Here is a 23,130-nt window from a genome sequence, read left to right on the forward strand (position 1 = left end):
TCATAGACGTCTTTAAGACGTCTTTAGACGTCATCTTGCTACCTGGGTACATTTGTAATGTATTCAATAAATAATTTATATAAGAAAAAATTTGCATAATGCATGTTTTGAAATAGAAAATATTACTGAATAATGTAATTAATCATTTTATGAATATTTATATAGAAAATGAGGCAACATTCCTTGTTGAAATTCATCGCAAAGTAATTACAAAACCAATAAGTGCACAATAATAATCATGGCTACAGTTATATTGTGACAATTGTGACATTTCAATTTATATTTTGCACAATTTAGATTTAAATCATTTTGTAACCAATTACGACTTAATAATTATTGTGTATGTCGACTAAATATTTCGTATCTCTCACATCATTTAAGCCTCTCTACGCGCACATTTTGATACATTTTTCGCAGTATACATCGCAAACACAGTGTAATATATACGCATATTACTTCCTCGTATAATATCCTATGAATAAATTTTTCATACCAAGGAAAATTATTTTTTATATTCATCGAATTTTATTTATTCCGAATATTCGATACATACAGGGCGGAAACAATATCTATTTCAACATTCACTTCTCCAAAACATTCATTTTAAAACAAACATTTCAAGAAAACATTCGGAAATTAAATAAAATTATACATATACGTATACATATATACACACACAAACACATATATATATCGATAAAAAATAATTTTCTTCAATATAAAAAATTTATTCATGATGGGATTTTATTAGCGGAAATAATACGTGCGTATTGTATTTGAGCTGTATACCGTGAAGAGATTTATATTATGTATATATATAAAATAAATTAATAAAATATAAAATTTATAAAATAAATTTTATATTTTACATTATATACGTACAAAAAAAATATATTTTTTTTGTTTATATAATTTTAATTAAATATTCGCAAACATGTCTATATATAGAATTTATGGTATATCGTAATACATGATCACGTATCATCCCTCTTATACATACAAGAGATCATCATGAAATGGTTTTTTTATCTCGCAACGTTTCCCAAGGGGGAGCTTTATTTGTGATTGTTGCGAATCTCATATATAATCCAAATCAAATAAGTGATTTGGGTGGGATAAATTAGTTTATAAAATAATATTAATATTATTAAAACGCAGAAGTTTGTGAAATTTCAGTTTATTATGAATAGTGAGTCATCCTCTCCGAATGGTTCGAATAAATAAGTATTACAAGGTTGTACCGATTGTAAAGTAAATTTTATTTCAGTTGACAATTTTTAATTTTTTAATCGACAGGTTATAAAATATATTTATTAATAAAAATATATTTTATTAATTGATGATTTTCTTGTTAATTGAAACTTAGTCACATATCTATAATATAGTTTATATATATATATATATATATATATATATATATATATATTATATGTATATATATATTTACGCGGTGATAAAAAATGGATAAGTGGATTATTCTACTATTAAATTTCCGAGTAAGATTAATTTATTTAAAGAATGAAGATGGAACAAACAAACTTTATAGCGGTCACATAGTGATTATGTATAAACGTATTCTGCAACGTAACGCGTGAGAATTTTATCGGCTCACGTTATTCCAGCATGGTATTCAGATTTTATAATGCACGTGCTTCATTTCGAGAATTTATCGTTCGCAACGCACGCATAAATATCACACATGGAAACGACGTATCGTAAAGCATGAATGTCGCACTCGACGTATGCCACAATAAGTGAACGATGCATATGGAAGGAATAATATGATGCGAATTAAATATCGTACATAATTTAATATTGAATATTTGCCGCCTCGTCTCGTAATTCTACGAGTTGCAATATCTAATTTATTTTTATTGCGAGAAAAGGATTATAAGAAAAAAATCATTATTTTTTTGCCTCATCCTCTATACGAGAATTTTGCGAGCCCTTCAAATTTCATGCTTGGGGTTATATTTCGATTTCGTATCTCATCGCGTTTGATTTGACGAAAATATAATAATGGAATATTCTATAATACTTACAAATTGTTATTTCATTCATGCTGATATAAAGTTCAACGAGGAAAGTTTTCACTCGCGCACATACGTATGTCTTTCTTCTACTGTTATGCGTGTACTTTGCGAAAGGACACAAGGACGACTTCTGGAATGCGATGATAGATGGTAGGGGGGACGCCGCGCGAGCGAGCGTCGCCCCCACCATCTATCACCACATTCCAGAAGCGAGACAAACATAACAAATGTCACATTTGTCAGATCAGTTCGGATCAGTCTATCGAGTGCGTGTTTCTGAAATACATATTGCTCTCTCTCTCTCTCGTGACAGAAAACTATTATTTACGCGCGTACATGCAACCGAAATATTAATCGTATCGATTATTCACCGATGCTAATTCATCCCTCGATCGATTATACTCTTGATAGCGCGATCATTCTGAATATATCGCCGCGTGACGTCATCGAGGAATTTGGTGAAGAAACAGTTGCAGACGAGTTCGCGTTCCCGGCGAGTCGAGCCGCTCTTTTTCTCGGATTATTGTGTGTAATTTAATATTAACGTTGTGTCGAAAAAACACGCGAGAAACGAGAGGAAGATATATATCTCGTAAACAATAATACAATCGGGAGATACGTATCTCATAAGTAATAATGATCGATTTTGGTCGGTGTGTGAAATTGAATCGGCGTAGTTAGGTTAGATTCGCGTCGAGCTTTCTCGTCTTGATCTTGTGACGCGTGATTTTCATACATCTTTACGTGTTCGCAGTTATCGAAAGACAAAATATTAATTATAACAATTCATTCATCGATGCTAATTCAGCCCTCGATCGATTATAACCTTGATAGCGCGATCATTCTGAACATATCGCCGCGTGACGTCATCGAGAAGGAATTCGCTAAAGAAGCAGTTACAGACGAGTTTGCGGCGAGTGATGATCGAGCCACTCTTTTTCTTGTGTTAATTCGAGTGTAATTTAATATTAACGTTGTGTTGAAAATACACGCGAGAAACGGGAGAAAGATATGTATCTTGTAAACAATAATACAATCGAGAAGTACGTATTTCGTAAGTAATAAATCGATATTTGATCGGTGTGTGAAATTGAATCGGCGTAGTTAGGTTAAATTCACGTCAAGCTTTCTCGTCTCGACTTTGTAACGCGTGATTTTCATACGTCTTTACGTGTTAGCAGTTATCGAAAGACAAAATATTAATTATAACAATTCATTCATCGATGCTAATTCATCCCTCGATCGATTATAATGATAGCGCGATCATTCTGAACATATCGCCGCGTGACGTCATCGAGAAGGAATTTGAAGCAGTTGCAGACGAGTTTACGGCGAATGATGTTCGAGCCGCTCTTTTTCTCAGGTTATCGAGTGTAATTTAATATTAACGTTGTGTTGAAAATACATGCGAGAAACGGGAGAAAGATATGTATCTTGTAAACAATAATACAATCGAGAAGTACGTATTTCACGTAAGTAATAAATCGATATTTGATCGGTGTATGAAATTGAATCGGTGTTAGGTTAGATTCGTGTCGAGTCTCTCGTCTCGATCTTGTGATTTTCACACGTCTTTACACGTGTTCGCAGTTATCGAAAGACAACCGTCGTGTCCGATTACGAGCGCATTTACACGTTTGTTGGTTGTCGAATCGTTTATCCTGAATTTCGGGAGTGTCAAGGATGATAAAATATCGTCCTTATGTAAGTGTCGCGAGTGATAGTGAATAATGTAACAGCAAATGAGAATGTCGAAATCAGAGCATCGGGCGATTATTATTGGGCCTGTTCTTTTTATATATTTTCTTTTTCTAACATATTGCACTAATGCAGCAGTGCATCTAAAAAGAACAGACTCATAGTCTTTAACGCGAGTGTAAATTTTAAAAACACATATAAATTAGTAATCGATATTCGATCGAAAGTATTATAGGTGTTTGAATAAATAAATATGTATCGGGAGTGTCGGAAAAATATTGTGATTATCGAATTTTAAACATCGAGTGCACTGAGTGATAGTAAAATGATACCTATTTACTTGTGCGATCATCGGTGATTCCAAAGCTTCGGACAAAAAGATGAACGGATCAGACGAGGAAAAGGAAACAACAATTGGTGAGTCTACAATTATGACTATAATTAATTAGATCTCATATTTACATGTGGCGAATTAAATAATAATTGTATTATAATTCTGTAAAAAAAGTTATGTGAATTTCGTGATTTGTGAATATACACAATGAAAATTGCTTATTACAATAACATGCTAAAAAAATTGTTTTAAAAAAGGTCTCTAAAGTGAAATATATTTTTATATATATATTTTTTTTTCATAATTTTTATATATATTTTTTTCCATAATTTTTTTTACATTACAGTTATATTTATATAATAATAAATAATGTGAGAATAAAACATACATGAATTAAATTTTACGTTATAAAAATATGCAAAGGATTAATTTTATTCACTTTGTATTAAATATGAAATAATAAATAGCATAAATGTGGTCGATCTGAAACAGTAGTAACGTAATAAACATTATTTATAATCGCCACTTGTAACTTTTCCATACATAATTTGTTTATATATATATATATATATATATATATATATATATATGCAATAAATAAGACAACCATCATTCTGATATTTTCACATGTTACTTTGCCTAAAAATGTACAAAAGCATTAACCATTGCGGAATATTTCATAATATATGTAATATAATATAAAGGGAGATATATATATATATATATATATATATATATATATATATCTCCCTTTATATTATATTACATATATTATGAAATATTCCGCAATGGTTAATGCTTTTGTACATTTTTAGGCAAAGTAACATGTGAAAATATCAGAATGATGGTTGTCTATATGTATCAATGCTTTGTACATAAAACAGAACTTTTATAGCCTCAGAGAAAAAAAGATTTCGGAGTCGCACATTTCGTTTCATTTATCTCCAGGCTATGTATCAGGTGTTTTATTTATAAGATATTATATATTATGGCATATAGAAATCAATTATTTCTGTGCGTCATCGGTATCATTATTTATATTTGCAACGTCACGATATCGCGTACGCTCGAACTACGTAATTTCTCGCAACTTGTATAAATTGATAATGTTCTAACTCGATGAGTATATATAATAATTGGCACGGGAAATCTTTTCGTGCCAATACGAAGTATCGTGCCAGTTGAAATGATTCTATCTAAGAAATAGCAACATCTCTCATCCATGCGAGTGCCAAACTTTACGACCAGCTGCTGTGAAAATATTTATCGAATTTTTTTGGCGCTTCAATCTTTCTTTCTTAAGGGATTATCGTACGTTGATCCGAGATATCGGAAGGATTACGTCGTTTATCTTGCTTGATTAAATTTGTCTTTCATCCTATGCCATTCACAGAAATGAGATTTTTATGTCAAGTCACATCAGAAAGCAATTAACTTTTTAAACAAGAATTCACTTTGTTTATTTAATATCGCTGAAGTTTATAACTTGAACAATATGTTTATACTCGAAGTATAAACCTAACTATAGATATGTAAATATTTTATTTTAAAAAATTTCGTAGGCATTATTTTAGCGAAAATAATACGCTTACGAAATTTTTTGAAATAATTCTTGTATGTCTAGATCTATCTCTAGATCTATCTCAGCGATATCCTTTATTTTATTTTTCAAATAATCTGATACTACGTTGAGATGCATGCCATGAAACAGAGAGAATTCCTTCCTTCTGTCTGATATAATATCGTGTCTTTTAGATTCTGCACGTTCTGCTTACTTTCCAAGCTAGGTTTGAATTTACTCGTCAATCGAAACGGTTAAATAGACAATGACTCGTACTATCTTAAGCTTTTTCTCGTAAGTTCTTTTGAACAATCATTTGAAGGACAATACATAAAAAAACGTGATTATCGTTAAACGTATCAATAACATTTTCTAACAATGGCTTCAGTTTCTTTTTTTTACAAATGAAGAAAAATGATATCAAATGCAATTCTATACTTAAATCATATTCAAATTTTTCGGCTAATAATATTTCTACAAATCTCTTCTCGGAAATAGGATAAAATTTCATATATATGTATGTATCTCTCTCCCAGCAGGAATATAGATTTTATTTCGTAAATCCAATTTTTACACAGATAGGATACTGCGAAATTGATACGCTTGATAGGTAGAAAATTTTGCGTATGTATAATCGACGTTATCAATTATTAAAAATACCAACATTAATATCAGCATTAATTAATTAGAAATATCGGCGCATTAATTCTCTAATTAGCTATGATAAAATGCGCTTCATAAAATAGATCATCATGTACATATTGTATTTTTTGTTGGCATTTTTGCGCTAATAAATATTAACGAAATTATATTATTTCGTCAACGAAATTTGTCTTGTTCAGAGATATTAATTCTCATCAAGTTTCAAGAGAATGTTGTTGTAATGCAAGTACTAGATAAATTATGAAACATATTCACTGGTCCGTATTAAAGCAACTTTGTACGACTATCATATCACACGACTATCATATCAGTTACGAGTTAAGAATATTAATTCGCATTGCAAATATACACATATTAATCAGGGTACTTTTGACGTTCCTCTTATCCTGGCTACCTTAATCCGTATTGCAAAATTCATTTTCGGTCCGGTAGATTAATGCGAACTCGACGAGATACTTTACGTCTACTGCGAAATATGTTGGATAAGCGGACTTGCTCTATCTCGACGAAGCTCTAAAACGCACCGAGCGAAGAAAGAAAGTCGATCCCTCGGGAACTACATCTTGCGTTCTAACTCGTTTTTATGCTCGACGAAGGGCTGCTCTTCCTATATCTCACCTGAGTAATGCACCCGCGTTGAGTCTCGGTCCAGGATACCCATTTAGCTATCTGAATAAATCAATTTCACCATAGCATAAATTTTGCTTAAGCGCAGCAACTTTTATAATACCGATTATGCTTCTCTAAACACGTATCTTCTAAGTCTCTATTTGATAACGTAATGCATATTGATATGAGAGGATCTAATGTTTTTTTTTTCTTTTTTTTTTTTCTTCATGTAATTAGCCGAACAGCGATAGCTTATTTCTATTGTCGCGTCTCTATGAAACTTAAGCTTAATATTTCAATTTTGTTATATAAATTTTATTCAAGTATATTAAAAATCAAAATTTTATATATTATATAGTATATTATATAGTATTTTATATATTATATAGTATTATATAGTATTTTATATAATATATTATATAAATTTTATTCAAGTATATTAAAAACCGAAAACTCAAAAATGCTTTGTTAGAAATAGGTGCTTTCAAAGATTTTCCGATTTTTATTCTTTGAAGTACACGATGTAAAATTAGCTTTATTGATTAATTTATAACGTATTAGATACAAATATAAATATAGATAAATATTTATTACATAATTATGTATAAATTATCATATTAAAATTCTTCTAAAAGAATCAATATTTTAATATAAAAGCATGACGCTAATTTAAATTTGGATACATTTTTCGGACAGCATTTTTGAAGTTCCTCCTTTTCTTTCGTACTATCTCATTTTGATCAGACATCGTTAGGATTGAAATTCCGTGGCCTTTCCCTTTCTTTCTCTCTTCCTGTCACGCATGATTGACGACGATGTCAGGTGCTCCGGCCAAGCCGCAGGGAACAAGGTATTGAAACGTGATACCGCGCGACAGAGACGAACAGCTGTGAGGCAAGTGACAGCTCCGGAGGAATGGCGAGTCGCAGTTGCACGTACACACATACGCGCTCGTAGGGAGCATGCCCGCGAACACGGCACCACGACGACGACGAGGACGACGACGACGACGACAACGACGCTCCTCGCTCCTCCGCCAGTTCTGGGTTCGCAGGGAGACAGCTCGTCGGCGCTCTCTCAGTCCGACAACGCACGCGACCTCGCGCGGTTCGGACAACCCCGTGCACCTAGTGCTCGCGTCGTCGCTTCTGCTCACCGCTACATTGCACCTCTCGACTTTCCTTCTCTTTGTCCCTTTCCCTTCGCCGAGGTGACGCAAAGACAATCCCAGCGTTCGCGTCTTAACTATTGACTACTATAACGATGTCTGGTGAAAATTCCCTCGGATGCAGTTATCAAGTTGCTAACTAACTAGGTCTGAATTAGCAATTCTCTCTCTCTCTGCGGATTGTGATTTGTCCGACAAAACAAGGAGAGATCCTCTAGTTACTCTAGGATTAGAGCCAACTAGCGTCGCTGCGCGGTGTCTCTTGTGTTTTCAGTGTGTTTCCGCAGCGTGTAGGCGGTGCAAATGCAAAGGTTATCGCGAAGTGAGATACGTTCCTCGAGTATTCACGGTGAGCATTGGCTAGAGAGTCTCTTGACGCTGATTATGATTACCCGCATCGTTTGCGTGAATCTGCTTTGAATCGATTTCTAATTATTTCAACTCGGTTTTGGAATTCACTTATAATTATGTCCGCGCGGGCTTCTCTCGCTTTTTAATTGTTCTATGAAAGTTTTCGTAATATTATAAACTTTCGTAGTAATTAGTAGTGCATGTGTGAACAAGGACAAAATTGCATTAGTTATAAAAGCACCTAATGAAGCTTCCCGTTTTTGCGTCAAAGTTTCGTAAGTCTTCATCGTGGTCGCTCCGTGAAAATTTTTGAAATAAGGTCGGAATACAATACTGTTCTCTTGAGAGAGAGAAGAGATTGCAAAAGTAATCCTCAATATCGTTTGTTCGTCAAGTTGCACTTATACGTAAGCCGCAAAATTCTACTTAATTATTTTTCAAGTGGCATCTTGCAATTAATTTACGATGAAATATAATTGATTGGAACGATTCAATGATGGAATCATGCAAACGATACGAGTACGACTTATAAAAACATTTATTATTTTAGAATTTAAACTCAATTTTTTTTATATTGGTGTTCTCAAATTGTTAATAAAGTAATTAAAAATTTTTTTCCAACTTATAAAGATTATTATCTCAACTTTAATTAGATAGAAATAGATATACTTGTGTTTTCGTGCTAGGAAAATAAGAATTAGGATATAGATAATATAAGATTAGTGATAATACATGCGATAATATTATTTATGTCGATGTTATCGCGAATTTTTCTATTTTGGAGTACTTGGAGTCATATCGAGAAACATATTAATTTCAATAGAAGTACAACTTACTATTCTCCCTCTTTTTTAAATCTCTTTTAAAATTTTCTTTACACGAATTAAATTAATAATTTTAAACATCTTACAGGACTTACGTAACAGTTACAACATCAATTTCAAAACAACAAAGTTTTCTTAACGCTTAAGGTATTTTCGCGCACAAGAATCTCGTTACGTTGTAAGATAATGACGAGTAATTTTATCGCCGGCAATGAAAATCTTAAATCTGTTGTTTCTCTTGCGATTATGTAAGTTGTCAATTAATACGATCGAATAATATTCGCGTGATAAAACTGGCACGAATGGATTCGTCTATTATCAGCATTATCAGGGATCTCGCACATTCGTAATAATTTTCTCGCAACTTCATAACTATAGAATACGAATATGGATCTCGGGACGATTTACTATCTCACTTTCCCAACATTATCTCTCAGCAGGGAAAGCATTCAGTGTAACTTTATAAACGTATTGAAGAAGCGCGCGACAAACTGACGTCATTAATTAGTTCACACGCGAACGTGATAATCCTTTCACGCTATCATAGCATAAAACGGGTGATAATCGTGAGATTTCTTTACCTCCGTTGCTCCCCTATATTTCACGTAAATTGATTGAATTTCGATTTCGTCGTGTCAGCGAATCATTTTGCAAGTTCGTCGATTCTTCTTGTAGCATAAAGAAAAACGAAATATTATTTTTTGCCTTCGCGTGACATTTGAACATAAATAGCAGTCTTTAATTATTCAAAGAGGTGTGTTTATCTAGCAGATAAAACGTCGGGTGTCGCGGCTCTCGCGGCATATCGCGAGCGATCTTTTTTCTCGTCAGCTGTTCACCTCCGGTCGACGATGACATAGTAGTAGAACAGGTAAAAAGAATAGTCGGGCTTTCTGTTTGTTCTTATCTCATTACAAAGCTGACATCGAGAAGAACTTGCCGAGACGTAAAGAAAATGTAATTCAGTTCATAATGGTGCATAAACGTGCACGATAATGAGCTGATGTAATTTTTTTCGGAAAAGCTTTTATTTCAAGGGTAACTCTGAGGAAAAAATGAAAAGAGTGTTACGCGTACCAACTGTATAAATAAAATATTGACAAGCTGATGTAAGAAAATTGACTTTTTTTTATCGATACTTATTGTGAATCTTGATAGAACCCGTTGATATTTTACTTCCCTACGAAATACTTTTTTATTTACTCTTTTAGACGGAATATCTCTTGAAATCGATAAAAAAAATACTGGATGTAAAAGTGTTTCAGAATTTAAGATCGATAAATCATGCTAAATTATACTGAAGCATAAAATCGCATTCGACGATTTTAATCATATTCAATTATAATTAATTTTCATGCGCGATTTAACGCGATAATATTAATATTTAGCAACTTTGTTTTGGTTACGTAACGTTTCTTTCCTACATTTTAGATTATTTTCTCTGCAACAACGCAATTCCGATATATTTACACAGCCATATTTGTACAGGATTACAATTAAAATTTAAATTAAAATTTAATAGCCCGAAAATAACCCCGTGGTGAAGAATCGCGCTCATAATTGATATAAACAGAAAAGATCATATTTTGTCCGTGAGCCATATACAATATTTACAAGCAGTTCGAATTGAATTGTAGCTTGGGTCAAAAAAAGAATTACTTTTACTTAATTATTTTGAATGTGCGAAAAACATGTTAATTATATATTACGTACAATATTTTTTACAAAGTATATTTAAAGCATTAGTTTTATTTATGAATTGCGTGAAATATTAAAATACTTTTGTGCGAGCTATCATATGTTATACGCTAATTATTTTCGTTTTATTACTCATCATAAATGTATTATTTCCTTTAATGAGTATCTAAAATTGTATCAATACGACAAAATTAATGTCAATTCGACATGCAATATTGTACTCTAATAAGATTGATCTAAAATGATTGGTTGTTTCAACTGAGCACACTGGCCACTAAATTTTGCCATCAAAATTTCATTAATCGTTTTATTTTTATCGTACTTTTCACCTGCTCAATGTCCATGTGTCATGCGAGAGTCACCGGCCCGGCGACAATGAACCAGCCTAAACTCTTACGTCCTCGTATTATGGCATATTTAATTTTATTCGAAAAACATGGCCGTGTGCGCCAACTAACCGAATCTGTGCCAGAACTAACTTTGTTTTTCTCCGCTATAGTCGGCATTGACACTAGAAACGGCCGATCATATGACAATGATGCATACGCGTCAACAGACGCGGTGTCGTTCTTTTTAAAGTTGGACGGGAAAGGACACCGTCACATACACTGAGAAACGTCGCACCTGTAGGAAAAAAAAATATTGTACTACCTTCATCTATCGCTTTGACGAGTTTTACACACATTGAAGCTCAAATTGCGAATATATATTTCGACGCATGTAACAATATTTCGACATGTGCGTTCTTTCTTTTTATTTCGTTCGAAAGTTTAACGGTCAATTCGACGTTTTGCCGGTTGATTGGCTTTACGTTTTTTCGCGATATTGATAGTCAGTCGCGAACGAAGTTTTGGCAAAATATCTCGTTTGATCGAATTTCCAAAGGTCTCTTTAAAGGCAACAATTTTTGATGACATGACATTGCACCATTATAATCCTTATCGTGTTTTAATCGAATTAAACATTTTAAAGAGAAAGAGAGGAAACACTTTTTACTTCAAAATTTATATTTATTAAAATATTGAAACGTATGTAAGCATAAGGTGAAATTAAATTATATTATAGAATTATATAGAAAATTATAATGGGAATATAAATTATTAATTATTATAAATTATTACAAATTATATTATAATAGAAATTTATTTTCGACATTATTGGAATAAAGTTCTTTTTAAAATGAACGATTTAATTAACGCGCGCAATTTTTATTGTGAACTATTTAATCAATGCAATTAATCGTTTTATATAGAGATTTATTTTTACATACATTTCCATTGAATGAAATATTACATTTAATGAAATATTTGCTATTCTTTTCGCGAAAAATTCTGTAGGATCTAATTTCTTTGACTAGAGAAACATGAAGAGAGTTATAACGAAAGGGTTATATTCAATGCATATGACGATGTTGCGAATGTGACCAACGGCAGTTTAGAGATGCAGAAATATGGTGTGACATGGAGTGTAGATTTTCTATCTGCGATACAATCGTAAAGCGAAAAAAAGTTGTACGAGTTGATAGTGAAAAAAGGATAAAGAATTTCTCTGCGTTACTAACGATTTCAGCTTGTTAATTTTAACAATTTATATGTAGTAATTGTGCTGGTTATTTCCTTTGTAACAATCAATGGAAAATATTATAATATATAACATTGGATATAATAATTGTATTAAACAATTTTTTACGGTAATAAATATATTGAATAAAGTATGTATGATGCTCTCAAATATTGTAAATTTTATTACTTAAAAAGTAGATATTTTTTATTTTTTTAATTTAATTTTTATATAATAAAAGCATTAGAGTTTTGATAACGAATTTTACGTGTGTTTTTACGTGCTTTATAAAGTTTTTATAAAATATAATGTTCTACGTCAACGTGTTCAAAGTCATATTCTTTTAAAGAAAACACGTTTAATAAAATTTTTTTCTTTTCAAACACATTTTTCTTTTAACTTCTAAAGGGTTGATAATGTTATTTCCATCATTTCTTTCATTTCCATAAGATAAATTTTAATTTCTTCAGGGGTTAGACATGCTTTAATATATTCTAAAGCGTCATCTCAACTCTTCAACTAGTCCCACAGCACATTACTAGACTGACTAAGATAGAGGCTCTCAAATTTCTCTAACTTTAGCTGCACGACGTCAGTAAGAAAGGCAAGCAAACAGGAAATAAATTTCTTAACTCTTTCATTAATTTTATGAAAAATAAAGTGAGACCTGTATTGGCTTTGTAAAATGAAGTCTTGTAACAAAGATAAAATTGCAATTATTTTGCATGTTCTCGTATAGTACACAATATTGTGCAAAATTTAAATTACAAAATTGATTAAAATTTAATTAATTTTTTAAATTATGATGATAAAAGGCTTAAATTAAATTTTTTTTATATTTTTATAAAAATTGAAATAGATTTTGCAGAATGTTTTTATTTTGTTCCAAAAATAATTCAAAATTTAAATCGCAAATCATTCTAACACATTGCAACTATGGCTATTAGAATGCTTTTAGTAGCAGATTATATACATGCAATGTTGAATTATTAGTATGTTCGCCTTATAGTGTTTGGAAAATTATTCGTTAATATTTTCTCGCGGTCTCTCTGTAAATTGAAGAGATATATCGAAATGTCGAATAAATGGCAATTGATATATTATCCTGATGATATTTTATATTAACGTTAATCTTATATATTTATAATATATTTTTCATGTATAATTACTTCTGATTTTTAACGCTTTTTCTTATTGCTTTTAAATTTAATCTTCTGCAATTTTTCCCTTTTAATATATGAGACTTCTAATCTATCTTTTCGTTTCTCTCGGTTTCTTTTATCTGTTTTATGGTAGTAGAAAATTTTTCTCTCTTCTGAATACTTTTACTATATTCGATCCGACATCTAATTATACATGTTAGGATATAGGTGCATGGTTTTATAAGAAAACTTGCCGAACCGTACCTGGAAAATTGCATTTCTATAAATATGTTGTTATATTAATATGTATATATATATACTTGCGCGTCATTCCTTTAGTTGGCTCAATCGCAATAATGTAGTGTGGATTAAAGGAAATATATTTACGAAAGCCTCCTAAATCGCATTCTGTTTTTAAATTTAAAAAATGTGGAGAAAATTCTGTAAGCTAAGATTTCTAGTGAACAATTTGCACCGCAACAATTGCAAAAGAAGTTATAACGAATCGATTGTCCATTATTGACCACCGTTTCATTCGACATTTAGTAAATTGCTTCGTCAATCTATCGTTTGTGAATTTGTATTGCATATCTTTTTTATTTTTTTGATCTATCATTTATTTTATCTATCATTTATATCATTTATTTTAAAGACGTGTTTCTTATCATGAATCAAGATTAGAGAAATGATAGTAGAATAACAAAATTAAATAACACAATAATGCAATGTATTATATAAAAGTTATCAGATTTCATATTTTTTAAAATATCCTGATTTATGTAATTAATATCGCACTTTCATAAACAATGCAAATTTAACGTATTTGAACATATTAAAGGTAAAGAGATTTTTTTATGAAAGAAATATACGGAATAATTTTTATTTACACATTTTTATTTGTCGAATAGATTATTAAATACAAAGTGCTGTATTTTTACACACATGTGCACTTTATTTATGTACGAGAAGCGGGAGCTCTGTAAGGAAGATATCTTTATCCCTATACGTTAACGTTAAAAGGTCAGTCGATAATTGTTACTTTTGAATTTATATTCCAGATGAGGAGCGTTGATGTATGATAATTTTCGTTCCATAAAAAATGAGGATCGTTTATCTTATTGCTTAATCATAATCTATTATATCAAAATGTATTTTTTAAGTTTTCGAAAATACATTTATCATTTCTCTCTCCTGATTCTCGTATTTATATCATCAATTATTATTAACCGCATATGTTATGGACGCGCAAAAAACTTGTACTTGATATATTTGATGATTAATTTCACACGATATACATATATATATTTATACATTTACTTTTTATGTATTCATATATAAAAAAAATTTAGACATGATGAAATATATTAAGGATGATAAGAAAAACATATCTTGACATGCTACATGCATATAAAAATGACAAAAAATAATAGGAAAAAATATAAAATACTAATTGGAATAAAATTAAATGAATTTATTTTATAACATAATTTTATCAGGTAATATTACAACAATGTTCTCTAATCAAACACCTCATTTATTATTAATCACAAATATTTGCCATGAATCGCATCTGTTATTAGCATAATATATTTTAATTTTGCAGAAATTGTAGGAACAGTAGTGAGTGTATCAGAAAATAGCAAACAAATATACTGTATAATCAGGTAAAATTCTTTTTTTCGGTATTCTTTAATACTTTCCATTACGGTAATGAAAATAAGTTGTGAAATATTTCACGTACAGAGTTATGACAAAATGCAATGTGTTTGCCAGCGAACGTCGAAATAGTGCAAATGTATTGACAACATATACGAAATAATTAATAATCATTTTCGCGCAATTAATAAAAGGATACGTTAAAAATAAGTTAAAAATACGTTAAAAATACATTAAAGTGATTCTTTTTCTTTTGTTAATTAAATGATGTATTAGATATTGTGCAAAATATCTAATATTTATTATTATAAGTTTGTCTCTATTGCGTTTATTTTATGTAAATAGACTCGTTTCATGAGAGAAAGCATCTGGCTCTCTCGATATCACCTCTCGATGGAATTCATGTGACGTCGCCTCGGGAATATCAGTCGGTCTCTTCCAATTGTTGGTTGCATTTCACAGCCGCACGTTTCCACAATTTTCAAAACAATTTTAACAATTGAAATCTCGGTTAATCACAATGTGCTGCGGAAGCAATTCGCCAACTTTCAACAATTTCCCATGTGATTATAATATAATTAATTTTGTTCCGCGTTAAATATTTATTTATTCGAATTATTAAATCGCCAAACGTGTCAGAAAATTTGATTATATTATGGCATTAATAATAATATTGCTTGAAGTGTTTATATCATTATGCAACATCGAAGAAGAATGGGAACATTTAATTTTTTTATATAATTTTTATTCTATTTGCGAATAGTTCTCGATTCGAATTTCACGATAATGACTTTTCAGCAATGCCGTAACGATACTTGTGTTTGAAGATGTAATTAATCCTACTAGTGGATGAACTCAATGCATGACACTCTAATGGCTAGAGTCAATTCCGCTTCGACAAACTCTGTTGCTGTTTGATGATCACATACGTGCTTTAAGCTTGCTCATTAAGCGATGATAGTTGCTGTTTATTGTAAAAAGCAATGATGAAATTTACACATTGAAAATATAAATATTGAAATAAAAGATAAGAAGAATAGTGCTTTTTTATTTATCTTGCCGTTTTTACTTAAAAAGATTGAATAAATAATTAGGATTATGTTAATGAATTTTCTATGAAAGTATATGCGAAGTTTTATGAAAATGTTATAAAATGGATGTTAATGGATTAAATATTTAAAAAATTAAAAATTAAATATTTTATATAGAATATCTTTTTAATATTTCAAGCTTATTTTTCCTCATCAGTAAAAAATCATTTATTTCAGTTTTTTTTTATTTTCATACTAAATATCTTGCAAATTAAGCATTGAATCATTAGCCCCTGTGGACTGTATTATAATTATTTAAAATATATCAGACATGTATTTTATAGATATTTTTTAAATATATATATATTTTTATTAAATGTTTGGGTAAGAGTTTGCTGAGATATTTTAAAGATAAAATGTTATGATTATATGTGATGCAAAGTTATGTCGAACTATAGTGTCCTTAATAATTGCCTACACTTTTTTGTTATGCTATATTATCTAGTGTCTGTCACAATTCTTATTATCTTATCTTCTCGCTGATGTACATTTATTATACTTATGAATAGTGTGCCAGACAATAAAATTACCACGTGCGATCTCTGTGTTTCTTATCCTACATCTAATGACATTCGCATATGAAATAATTTTTCATATGTTTGCGTCGCTTCGATTTTCGCCGACAAACAAATTGCATTTTTTTATATATCTCTGTCATAAGAGATTATCTCATAATTTATTCACTTTTCTCCTGTGCACGAGGGACGATTTGAAAAGAATTATCTCAATTCCGATTGTTTGTGATTCCCTTTTGCCCGATTTCCTGCCAGATTAAAATATATTATGCTAATGAGAGAAATGTATTTACTGGAAAATATTTTCACGATCAATGACAGAATTTGATTAGGAAGTTTGTTACATATTGCATAACTGATATATTTCCGCTTCAGACTTATGTGAGGCTTTCTGCTGACGTGACGAAGCAAGATCGGGATCACTGGAAGATTTATGCTAATAAAAGGATAAAAGCGACGTATAAATTTTCCAACGCTAAGCAAAATGTATACATGTATACAAGTTCTTATTCGATGTCAGTATAAAATCCTATGATGGTTACATGACGCGATATTTGCATACAAGCTGACGCGACTCGTTTAATCGATCTCGTCCTCTCATAGTCCTCTTAATCGATCGGTGAAAACACATTTACATTTTTATATATAAAATGTCTTTCTATCTACAACGTTTAGTTTTCAAAATATTTCTTGACAAATTTTAATTTGAAGATATTTTTGTGAGGTTTTACAATTTATTAAAAAAATTATTTCACTATTTGTTTTTAATATTTTATTTTCTTAATGCAAAATTGTATAAGAGAATTACGTAAAATGCAGGTGTTTTTTTAGTATAATGAAACAATAAGCAGACATTTTAAAGTACGATATATCGCACTAGTTATTAAGTAATTGTCATTGTAACAATCAGTAAGCATTCCACGAGAGATATGACAAGTTGTGCTAATTACTAATCAATTGTTATATTACAATAATCTATGATGCAATTAGATGTGTTTCTACGTCACACTACCTGCAATTCCGAGTGAACTATAACCCTCTATATATGTATGAAACTTTTGCGCAAAACATCAGTTGACTGGTTGCTCTTTATGTTTACGTCAATTCATTCACTGATCCGATCCTTGAATTACATATAACGTTTGTAATCGGATATCGTGTTAGTGTGATGCTTTTAGTAGCCCATTATACTTCGCTAACAGCTCCAATTTTAAATTGTGGAATATAACTGCGCTAATTGTCTTATAAAAGCGCGGAAACACATAGGAAATACGAAACGGTGTAAATTCTTTCAAAGTTATCAGAAATAAGTTAGATGTAGTCATATTTTTCTCGAAGGTTTAAAAGATATATAAAAATAATTTATACATATTTCAGACATTATCAGGCGTCCATTGTTGTCAGTTTCATTGTGACTCTCTGTTGTATCTTTTATTTAATGATTTTTTTTTTCTTAAATTGATATGTAAAGTATCTCTTTTATCATAGTAATATCTCAACGTAAAACATTTTTATAAAATACTTTTAAATTTTTCATTTTCATTTAATTATTTTAATTATCGAAGACTGATTACTTAATTATTATTAGGTAATCAGTTATTACATTAGCAATTTATATCTTTTTCTCTCCATTCCTCAATAGAATTTTTCTCATTGGCGCAATCCTGCAAGTCAATGAGATAATTTAATGCGAACACAATGATCAAAGAGGTACGAATAATGGAAGGAAGGAAAAAATAGAAAATGTCAACATAAAAGCGATTACAAAATATATGCTGATTGTTTTATAAAATATAACTTGTATTTTAAAAATAAAGTATCATTATATTTTATTATTTATATTCAAATAATATGTAATTTAATACAATTTTAATGAGAAATCCATTTGGAGATAAAATCATGCAACTGAAAAGTACTGTCGAGAACAAATCCATTTATGATATTAAACATGAAAGTAGTGCGTTTTAAAAACTTAGAATAAAGATAGTATTCGGTGAAGAATATTTTTGAGCTTTTATGGATATTAAGATTTTACTGCAGTAAAATGTGATGTGCATTATAAATGTATGTGTATAAGTACACAAATTATAATCTGTTGTTAACTTGTCGCTATGAATTTTCGTTCTAACACGAATTGGACAGAATATAGGTTGCATATTTACGTAATGAAATACTGACTATACTTTGCGGTACAATTGCAGGATTAATTAATGGATCGACTGAGAGACAATGTTATGTTAATGACAATGAACGCAAAACTTAATGAGAATTTTGCTTTATTATCAACGCATCTTGCTGATGCCATTAATGAATTCGTATTTTTTTTTAGCTTCTTCATTAACAGCTCATTTCAGTCTGAAAATATCATCTTCGTCATTAACAGCAACTTCTATTGGATAGCAATATGAATGTTCATTACTCATAAAGTTAATCATAATAAAGAGAATTATTATTAGTTTTTAAACAATACAATTGTTTTTGATTTAATTAATATTATAATTAAATATCTTAATTAAATATTATAAAAATAACGCGTTTATATTTAAAAATATAATAAATTTAAATTATATAAAATTGGAGACTTGACATACAAATATTTAACTGTCGAAAGCATATTTTATATTAAATATATATATATATATATATTTTTTCGATATATAATAAATTATTTGTGGAAAAAAGAAGAAATATATGCATTTACATATTTCTCTCTCTCTCTTTCGAATATATTTAACATTCGTAGTTTTGTCAACCAATACATATTATAAATAAATTTACGTAGTAATTAACGATAATCGGTAATGATAATCATATCGTATGATTGATTTTACGTCGGAAACTCGTAGATTAATCATCATCCGCTCGGTTGACCGTAGTAAATGGTTATACAGGGATGACGATACCTTTGGATTTTCTATTAGATGTGCCGAGAGGGTTAACGATACTCACCTTCCGACATGATATACACACGAGCCAGTTATCCGAGTCTTTATTTTATATCTAACACAAAGGATAGATGTTAAGTGAAAAAGTTTTATATAATACCTTTGACAGTTCATCTTTTTTTCCGCAAAGAAATTGTTCTTTTATTACATTCTTTTCACTATGCTTACAAGGCTTCATAATATGTATATACACGTATGCATAATATTGTAATAAATCCAGCTCGGAGTTTTGCTTAGAAATAACACTGTGTGATGAGTAAAGTTTATGCGTATTTTTCTAAAACAAGTTTAATACTCTGTTTGCGTTTCTCGTAACAAGGAATAATTCTTTAACAACTGTTGTCGTTGTAGCACATTTTCTTTACATGCGATTTATGCGACGCGGTATGAATTTCAAATTCCAACCTAGAAATGGCATCGTTAGAAAGTCTAACTTTCGGTCGAGTGTTCTTTCTCATTCTGTATTTTTATTCTTTTTTTCTTGACGCTGTATATCAAACTTTCATCTCTTCGCGCTATCTTATTTGAGATGATGTACAATATTGGATGCGCGCCAAGATTTGTGATATCAGAAAACGAGCAGCTTCTGGAGAATCTCTCGAGCACGTTAAGAAACGGCTGATCCACTTTAAGTGTCCGCTTATTTATAACTGAAAGAACATCAAAACAGAATGCACAGGATATTTCTTAAGTATGTTACATGTCGTTGCGAATGATACTTGGGATGTTGAAGGGTAAAACTCCTTCGTAAATATGACATTAGCGACAATTGCGGGCGTTTGTTCCTCACTCGAGATTCATTCGCCACTTGAATCAAGTGTCTATAAAACTTATCGGGCATATATATTTCCCGTGACTCTTTTATATGCAGAAGATTGCAAGTCTCTCGGTCATTAAAGAGGATCGACAATCATTTTTATGATGCATCGTGGTACTTAAGCGCATGATTTAAGACAAATATAAGTCAAATTTCCTTGGCCTATTTTCTTCAGGAATTTAAAGCACGGTTTAATATCCGGAGATTCTCACGATAATGGTCGAAAACTGAATACGGAATTTCATCGAAAATGCAAGTCTTATGAAAATTACATAACGTATCATCGACATAAGAAAGAGAAATGTGCTTGACGTGCACAGAAATGGTGCATCTTCTTCTTCTTCCGATGGCGCTACAGCCCAAAGAAATGGTGCATTCTGCATTAAATTCGAAAATGCAAAAGATTTTTAATCTCTAAAAATTAATCTTTATTAATATATTTAATAATATTAAAGTATATAAATTATAAATTAGAATATATAAATTATATTTCATAAATATGATTATGTGATTAAATTTCTCGAAAAACTGAAAATATTTTCTTCTCTCCGGCCTTCTCATTATAAATGTAAATTATTCGGCGATGTTGAAATTTTAAGATGGGCTCAAGTGCGGCGGCGGAATATTAATTCCAATCTATACGTAAAAAATCATATGCCGCTACCAATTTACTTCTTATATTTCACATTTTTTATTTTAATTAACATATTTTAAATATCAGGTTTATTAACGTAAAAATCAAATGAAGAAAATATCTGTCGAGAAAATTTAAATAGATAAAGGAAAGAAATTTAAATCATTAATATCATTTAATAACACTTTATTACTTTACTATATATAAACAAAAGGGATTATCTCAAATTAAAAATGCAAATTAAAAAATCTACTACATCACGTTGAAAATCTCTTTTATTTTTGTACGATAGTTATACATTTCCGGAACAAAGTTATCCCTAGGGTTTCTGTTTTATATGGATGAACGAAACTACACTCGGAGGATTTCCGCCTCTCTTTTTCACTTCCTGATAACCAATCACTATTGTGCTCACGTAAAATAGCGCTATGTGTGTAGTGTTGAGCCTGAATTCGATTTCATTTTACTTTTCGGGAAAATTTTATTTCTGTTTTTTTTTTGAGTGACTATCATATGACATGCGTTTAAAAAGCTTCTTGAGAATATATAAAATAAACTTAGAAAGATAATATAAAGTTTATAAATAAAATTCTTATGTATATATTTGTGTGTGTATAATAATAATAATTCTTAGCAAACAGTAACAACAAAATAGATCGTATCTCTAGAGATAATTTGTACAAATATAAGATATAACTTTGTAGGTTACAGATATCAATAATTTCGTCGTAATGAAAGCTATTAGCTCATAATTAACAATGTGACGAAAACTGTAGTTTGTGTTTTTTTTATTTTATCTGGATTGTTAAATCTCGAGACTTCACGTAGTATGTGCTAAGAAAACTTTCACTATAGCTGCTGATACGTGCGTGATTCCTCTTGCGTTTCACGTATAAGTCCCTGTGGAACTTGCTGCGTTCACGGTTTGCACAAAAATTCTCTTGAAAGAACTTGGCGTAATGAAGCAAGTTGAATATCTCTAACGTATCACAGTAAAATGTAAGACGACGCTTAGACGAAACTTCGATAATTGTTTCTCCTTTGCCTCTCACGAATATATAATCCTCTTATGAATATATAATCCAGACGCAATATTAAAAGGTGCTCTCTGATTTAATTCCGGGCATTTAAAATTAATTATGATTTACTGCTTCGAAGTAATTTAAACATTGCAGAAATTTTTATTCAATTTTTATTATTCTATAGGTTTTTCTTATAGATTAATTAAATTGTAGTCTACTAATTTTCTTCTAACGTTCGCATTTTATGATTCATGACACAGTATCGTATAAAGTTCTGAACTATCCTTATAGCTTTCATTACCGTTGTAATCAAGTTGGAGATGCTTTATGCTCTGCTAAAAGTGTACCGACAGAACGCAATTTTTCGTATCATTCTCTTCATTCCATTGAGATACCTTGGCTTTGTATATAAAGAAGAAGAGTTCATGCAATTTTGCGAATCGGCATCTCGATTATTTTATTCATAACACGATATTATTGAATTTAAAATTTAATATTCTTTCTGAAAATTAGCCGGAAGTTATATATGTAAAAAATGTATTAATTGTTAATATTTGATATTAAAGAAAAGATGAGATATAAAATACTTTAAGTCTTTTTCTTTTGAATATTTTGTATATCTCATTTTTGTTTTCTTTTTTTCGGGAATGTTATGATAAATTTTATAACATTATAAATTGAATTATTCTGAGTAATTTTATATAAATAATATTTTAAAGAGATTTATATGCGAGTTAAAATATATTTTACATGTTTTTTGAAACATAAAATATATACGAAATCCAGATTTATAGAAGACTTAAAATTTC

At 30.3% G+C, this 23,130-nt stretch overlaps 1 protein-coding gene across 12 annotated transcripts in view; it reads left to right on the forward strand.

The window, feature by feature from the left end:
* Positions 1–23,130, forward strand: part of LOC105256745 (cAMP-specific 3',5'-cyclic phosphodiesterase) — a 316,988-nt gene that overhangs the window by 173,953 nt on the left and 119,905 nt on the right. For 2 of the 12 annotated variants that reach the window (XM_011266955.2, XM_011266956.3), the window contains exon 1: positions 7,927–8,415. The exons of 6 other annotated variants lie outside the window; for them this stretch is intronic. The gene's annotated coding sequence lies outside the window, so the exon portion shown is untranslated. Of the gene's footprint in view, positions 1–4,131; positions 4,149–7,926; positions 8,416–23,130 lie in introns of those variants that run through there. 4 more of the 12 variants (XM_025411914.1, XM_020029210.2, XM_020029209.2 and 1 more) reach the window with 4 other exon arrangements.

Source organism: Camponotus floridanus, unplaced genomic scaffold (assembly GCF_003227725.1).
Source record: "Camponotus floridanus strain SB8 unplaced genomic scaffold, Cflo_v7.5 scaffold45, whole genome shotgun sequence".
Classification (NCBI taxonomy): Eukaryota; Metazoa; Arthropoda; class Insecta; order Hymenoptera; family Formicidae; genus Camponotus; species Camponotus floridanus.